The sequence below is a fragment of the Mastomys coucha genome, unplaced genomic scaffold (assembly GCF_008632895.1).
Source record: "Mastomys coucha isolate ucsf_1 unplaced genomic scaffold, UCSF_Mcou_1 pScaffold20, whole genome shotgun sequence".
NCBI classification, from domain to species: domain Eukaryota; kingdom Metazoa; phylum Chordata; class Mammalia; order Rodentia; family Muridae; genus Mastomys; species Mastomys coucha.
Genome location: NW_022196903.1, coordinates 80,072,153 through 80,078,072, shown reverse-complemented (window position 1 = coordinate 80,078,072; position 5,920 = coordinate 80,072,153). Strand labels below are relative to the sequence as shown.

The 5,920-nt window shown below is 47.8% G+C and overlaps 1 protein-coding gene across 45 annotated transcripts in view; it reads right to left on the bottom strand.

Moving 5' to 3' along the window:
• LOC116099186 overlaps positions 1 to 5,920 on the bottom strand; it is a 74,269-nt gene that overhangs the window by 35,310 nt on the left and 33,039 nt on the right. For 5 of the 45 annotated variants that reach the window (XR_004122109.1, XR_004122107.1, XR_004122127.1 and 2 more), the window contains one exon: positions 1,986 to 2,115. The exons of 39 other annotated variants lie outside the window; for them this stretch is intronic. The gene's annotated coding sequence lies outside the window, so the exon portion shown is untranslated. Of the gene's footprint in view, positions 1 to 1,509; positions 1,597 to 1,985; positions 2,116 to 5,920 lie in introns of all 45 variants that reach the window. One more of the 45 variants, XR_004122108.1, reaches the window with a different exon arrangement.

Here is a 5,920-nt window from a genome sequence, read left to right as displayed (position 1 = left end):
GGAGCAGGAGTTAGAATGTTAGAGCTTACAAGGCCTGAGTGAAGCCAAAGTCTGGATCCTAAGGAAAGTACTATCAGCAGGGAGCTGAGACCTGCCCAAGATTCCAGGGAACAAAAACTGGGAGAATCCCAACCCTTGAGGCAGGGAGGAGGGCAGGCTTGAAGTCTGGTCTGACCCTTTTCTAGAAGCTCCAGGCACAGCCCCGAGGGGGTGTGTATCAGGTGCCTGGTTGCTTCTCACATGCCTATTCTGTTTCCTGCAAAGCCCCCTCTCAGCATAGCTCACTGGGAAAGTCTGTGACCAGCAGCACGGAGGAAGTGCCTCGCCCTTGCTGTCACCAGAGGCCTCTTTTACGCCATCATTGTGCATCATTTCTGGGAAGCTGAGCCTCCCCTTCCTGAGATCTGTGACAGTCTGGGGACATCACAACAAACCACAGACCCAAAGGTTTTGCACTCCTGGGTCGTAGTCTGGACATCAGCCTCCCTCCAGATGCCTGAGTCCCAGCACCCTATGGAAACCTCCCTGCCTGGCACTTGCTCTTGTGTCAACCTTTGTCTTCAGCAGTCCTTAAGGCTGCCCTTCCACAGGTAAAACTGAAGAAAATAGAATCCTCCCTTTAGGGCCCAGCTGCCTTTACCTCAGACTCACTGGAGTCTCTCCTGCCTCTACAACTAAGGCACAGCACCCTTCCCTGACATCCATTGCTTCCACAAGCTAGTTCTGTGAAATCAATCTCACACATTCGAGAGGCTTCCTGATCAAATCCCTTTCTGGAGTGTGCGCTCCTCGTTCTCTGTCTCTCTGTCTCTCTCTCTCCTCTCTCTCTCCCTCCCCCTCCCTCCTTTCCTTTCTTCCCCCTTTCCACTCTCCCTCTCTCATTCTCCTTTCTTTCCTCTCTCCTATACAGTGCTGGGCATTGGGCATTGATCTCAGGGCTTAGACCATCCTCAGCCTTCACTTTCAATTGAGTACCAGAGATTTAAATCAAGAGCTAGACCTGAAGACACAGACCTGTAATTCTAGCTACTTAGAAGGCTGAGGAAGGAGAGACACAAGTTCAAGGCCAGCCTGGGCAACTTTATGGGACTCTATATAAAAACAAAAGTAAAAAGAGGACCCTAATACTCTCCCCCATGCATGAGCACATGCATACACACAATTAAAACGAGAGCTTTCAGCTGTGCAGCTCCGCGCAGTAGCAAAACACTGGGGAAAGACTTCAAAAACAGGACATTTTTGGTCTCTCTCAAGTCATACCAGTCCTCTTTTTATTTTCTATCACCTGGCACTCTCTAGCTGTTTCCTCTACTGGCCCAGGGCCAAGTACCCCATGGCCCTGGGCCAGCACCTACAGCCATCTGGTCTTCCTCAGAAAGGCAAAAGAGCACCAGCCTTGTTTACTCAGGAACAATTCACTGTAACAGTCCTGGGACAGGTGTAGCCAGCTCTGGGCCAGGCATTATGGCATGCCACACCCTCTCTTCTGCTGCCTCAGAGCTTACTCACTGGACACAGACTTTATGTGAGATGTAACAGGGCTTTTCGAGTATAAGCCAGCCAGTCAGCAGTGAGATTTCAACAGTGTGGACTTCACTGAGGAAACAAACAACAACAACAACAATGGTTTTCAGTCTTCTGTGCAGCCCTCTGCTTTCTCTCCCACGTTTGTCACTGTGGGCTCTACAAACAGGACGCACTGGCTAAACAGCTTGGTATGGGTCCAACTGTGAGGCAGGGAAACAGTCTTTGCTAGCTGCATGACCTTGAGCAAGCCACACAGCTCTTTTGTTTTCAGCTTGTCCAACAACAGCAGGATGCTTGGACTATAACCCAATAATGAAGGAAAGGCAATGTGACACTCTAGACCAATGACGTGAGGGCTTGTTCCTCCCACCCGACTTTCCTGTCCAGGGGTCCTTGAAGTGGACTAGTGGGACGACAGCTTGGGGTTGTTAGTGACAGGATACAAGAGGCCCCAGTACCTCAGCTACTCTGCTCTCCAGGCCAAGCTGTGTGCCCTTGTCCTTTTTTGCAGCCCATATCAGTCAGTATCTTCTTATCCCTTGCAAGAGCTGATCTGATCACACTGTTGACACAAGCAAGTCTGAGGACCTGAGTTCAGGATGACATGAACACCACTTTGATTCCTAGATTAACTCTGTGAAGAGGCCTGCCCCTCACCTACAATATCAAACCTTTCTTTATAAAATGACCGCAGTGAGGCCCAGTGATAGGTTATTTCTCCACCAGTGAAATGAGCCAATTCAAGTCAGATTAGATTAAAGGTGGGCTGGGCAGTGGTGGTGCACGCCTTTAATCCCAGCACGCACTTGGGAGGCAGAGGCAGGTGGATTTCTGAGTTCGAGGCCAGCCTGGTCTACAGAGTGAGTTCCAGGACAGCCAGGACTATACAGAGAAACCCTGTCTCAAAAACAAACAAACAAACAAACAAATAGATTAAAGGTGGATTTATTGGGAAGTTGCTCTTGGGTGAATTCACTGGCCCCAAGGATTGAGGTTAGGGGAGTCGCCATGGGGGTGGAAGAAGAAAGGGAGAAAGGGGTATGTTCGCACAGAAAGAGAAGAGGAGAGGGACGGGCAAAATGTCTGGATTATACAGGGAAGAGCCTTTTCGGGAGGGATAACCCAGCCCCTGGACTGAAAAGTTCAGGTTTGGGGGCAGGGTGTGCCAGGGAGGGACTGAGGGATGCTGGGAGAACCTGGCCAAGTCTGCTATGGTATGTAAAATATGTACCTCAGTCCCTTGTATGTAGGAAGCAGAATGGTCCTGTATACTGACCACTCTTAGTGATCCAGGAAGGAGCATCACAGGGAAGTTTCTAGGCTTTCCACATACAGAAGCAAATCATTATGGCCAAAACAGGCCTGGGCATAATCATCTGGACAACAGTGCTATTCTGACTACAAACCACAGCCCACAGCTTGTGTGGGACTGTGGCCATGCCCATTTTCTATATTGTTCTGAAGATACCATCTCAGAGGGCCCAGGGCATTGGCTTGGCCTCAAGTTTCAGGAGATGGATGCATCTTGGAGTGAAAAAGGCCAGCTGACCTCTCGGCAAGTGGTACAAAGAGAAACAGAAAAGGTCTAGAAGGCAGCAGACCAGGTCTGGGATAGGGTACCTGGCAGCAGATGCTTCGGAAATCAGCAAAGCACACACCAAAATATTTTTCTCCATTTTTAAAGTTTAGAAGTATAATGTTTTGCTTGCACGTATGTCTGTGCACCATGTGCATACAGAGTCTGTGAGGATATTTGTCTCCAGGACTAAAGTAAAAGATGGTTGTGAGCTACCATGTAGGCACTAGGAACCAAACCTGAGTCCTCTGGAAGAGCAGCCAATGCTCCTAACTGCTAAGTCGCTGCTCTGAATCCTCAATAAACATTTTTTTTCTTTTGTTTTGTTTTGTTTTGATTTGATTTTTCAAGACAGGGTTTCTCTGTGTAGCCCTGGCTGGCCTGGAACACATTCTGTAGACCAGGATGGTCTTGAACTCAGAAATCCGCCTGCCTCTGCCTCCCAAGTCCCAAGTGCTGGGATTAAAGGCATACGCCACCACCGCCCGGCTTTGATAAACACTTCTTAAGAGTGTTGGTATGTGCCAGGTCTTTGCTCAGACCCAGGATGTGGTAAGAAACAAAACCAATGTAGCACTGCTAGAATTCCCACTGTGACAAAAGCAGGATCCAAGCTTAGCAGTGTAGACTGAAGACAGCCTTAACATCTTCTGCCCACCATAGGTTCCCAGAAGACCCACTAGCAGGTAAGGAGCTGAGCAGGGGCTGGGTCCCTTCAGCAGCAGAGTCACTGTGGGGCCTTCAGGCCCAGTGCTGCTAGAAAGCAGTTCTTTCTCTCCCTGCAGCTCTGAGTTACAGGCTACCTGCGCCATCCTGAAAGCTCCAACAAATGGATGGCATGAGCTGTAGGGACAGGATTCTAGAAGACACAAATAACAATGCAGGCGGTGGTAGTATACCCTTTTAATCCCAGCACTCAGGAGGCAGCAGATAGATCTCTGTGAATTCAAGGCCAGCCTAGTCTACAGAGTGAGTTCCAGGATACCCAGAGCTACACAGAGAAACAGTCTCAAAAAGCCAAAATAATAATAATTTTTAAGCATCCAAAAATGGTAGGGCATTAGGGTCACCTTGTCACCATACTTCTGTTTTACCGCATAGAAAGGAAAAGTGAAGGACAGAGCTCCAGTAGCTAGAGATGGTTCAGTGATAAGAGTACTTACTGTTCTTACAGAGGATCTGGGTTCCTTTCCCAGCACCCACATACAGCTCACACCCATCCTTAACTCCAGCTCCAGGGAATCCAATACCATCTTTTGACCTTCATAGGAGCTAAGAATGTATATGGTGCACATATACACAAGCAGGCAAAGCACTTATACACACAAAAAAATTAAGAGCCAAGGAGACACCTGATATTAGCAAGCGTGTCTACTTCCCAGGGTGAAGTGTCCTAACATTAGAATTATTTCAACAGCTCAGCATATCAGGCTTCAAACAGCAGAAGCTGATCCCACAACCTGGAGACCACAGACTACAATCAGGTGTCAGCAAGGCCACACTCCAAAAAGCAGGGGAAGAGTTTTGTTCCTGGTGATGTCTGACTGTCCTTGGAGTAGCTCATAGCAACATGCAGAACTCTAGTCCCTGCTTCATCTCCATGGCAACCTTGTCATACAGCACTATCACTGGATCAGGATCTGCCACAGTGTCATCTTAGTTACATTTGCAAAAACTGTGTTTCCCAGTTGGAAAGAAGGTGTGGTGGTTAAGAGTGCTTATTGCCCTTGCCAAGGACCCTACTGTCACTTACTTATAACTCCAACTCCAGTAAATCCAACACCACCTTCTCTGGACTATGGGCACTGCACTTGTGCAAACACATACACACAAAAATAATCTTAAAGTAAGAAAAAAAATCTCTAAAATCTACCACTTGCATTCACAGGCTCTGAATGGACATGAAGTCTACTAGTGTATGTATATATGTAGTTTGCTACTCACACAGAAAGCACACTTCATCAAGAGGGCCTAATTCATTTGTTGCTCGGAACCTTGCCTACTCAGAGTATTCCACATGAAGGTCAGCTTCCCTTCATTATTTGTGGCCTAGCAGCACTAGTACTAAGATTATACAAATATACTTGGCTTACTTTCACTTTCCAGCAAGAAACTTACTGGAATTAAAATTCCAGCTATCAAGGACAGAATTGGGATCCAATGGGGTTACCACCATTCAATACCCCTTCATCAATATTCCACAGTATGTATGGGCTGGAGGAAGAAGCTTCTACAGTCATCTGGTTGTTTCTGTGGTATTGGGATCAAGCTCATGGCACTGAAATGCTAGACTAGTGCTTTCTGCTATGCTAGTACCAAACCTGTCATTTGCTTATGAACAAAGCAGAATATTCTGTCCGCATGAGTGGTGAGCCTAGTAAAGCAGTCCTTTATCTGGGTCTGCACGGGAAGTCTGCACAGCCAAGGGCAGCAGTCTCCTCATCTCAGTGCACTAACTACAGCACTCACAACCACAACACTCTTGACCACATTCAGGCATTAGTCTGCTCACTCTCTGATGTGCTGGGAGAAGGGGAACAAACATCAGGGGCACATCTGCATGTGCTGCTCACCCCAGCCCTGGACAGATGGAAGGAGGAATGTGGAGTGTGGAGCCAGCCAGGACCTCACAGGGAGACTGTCTCTTCAGTGAAGGTTTAGACAGCTACCCAAATGAAAGAAGTAGAGGGCAGAGAGATAGCTTAGTGGATAAAGGTGCCTGCCACCAAGCCTCATGACACACATGCCAGTGGCACAGTAAGAAAAGGCAGAAACTATCACACACAAACAGATACACACACACACACACACACACAC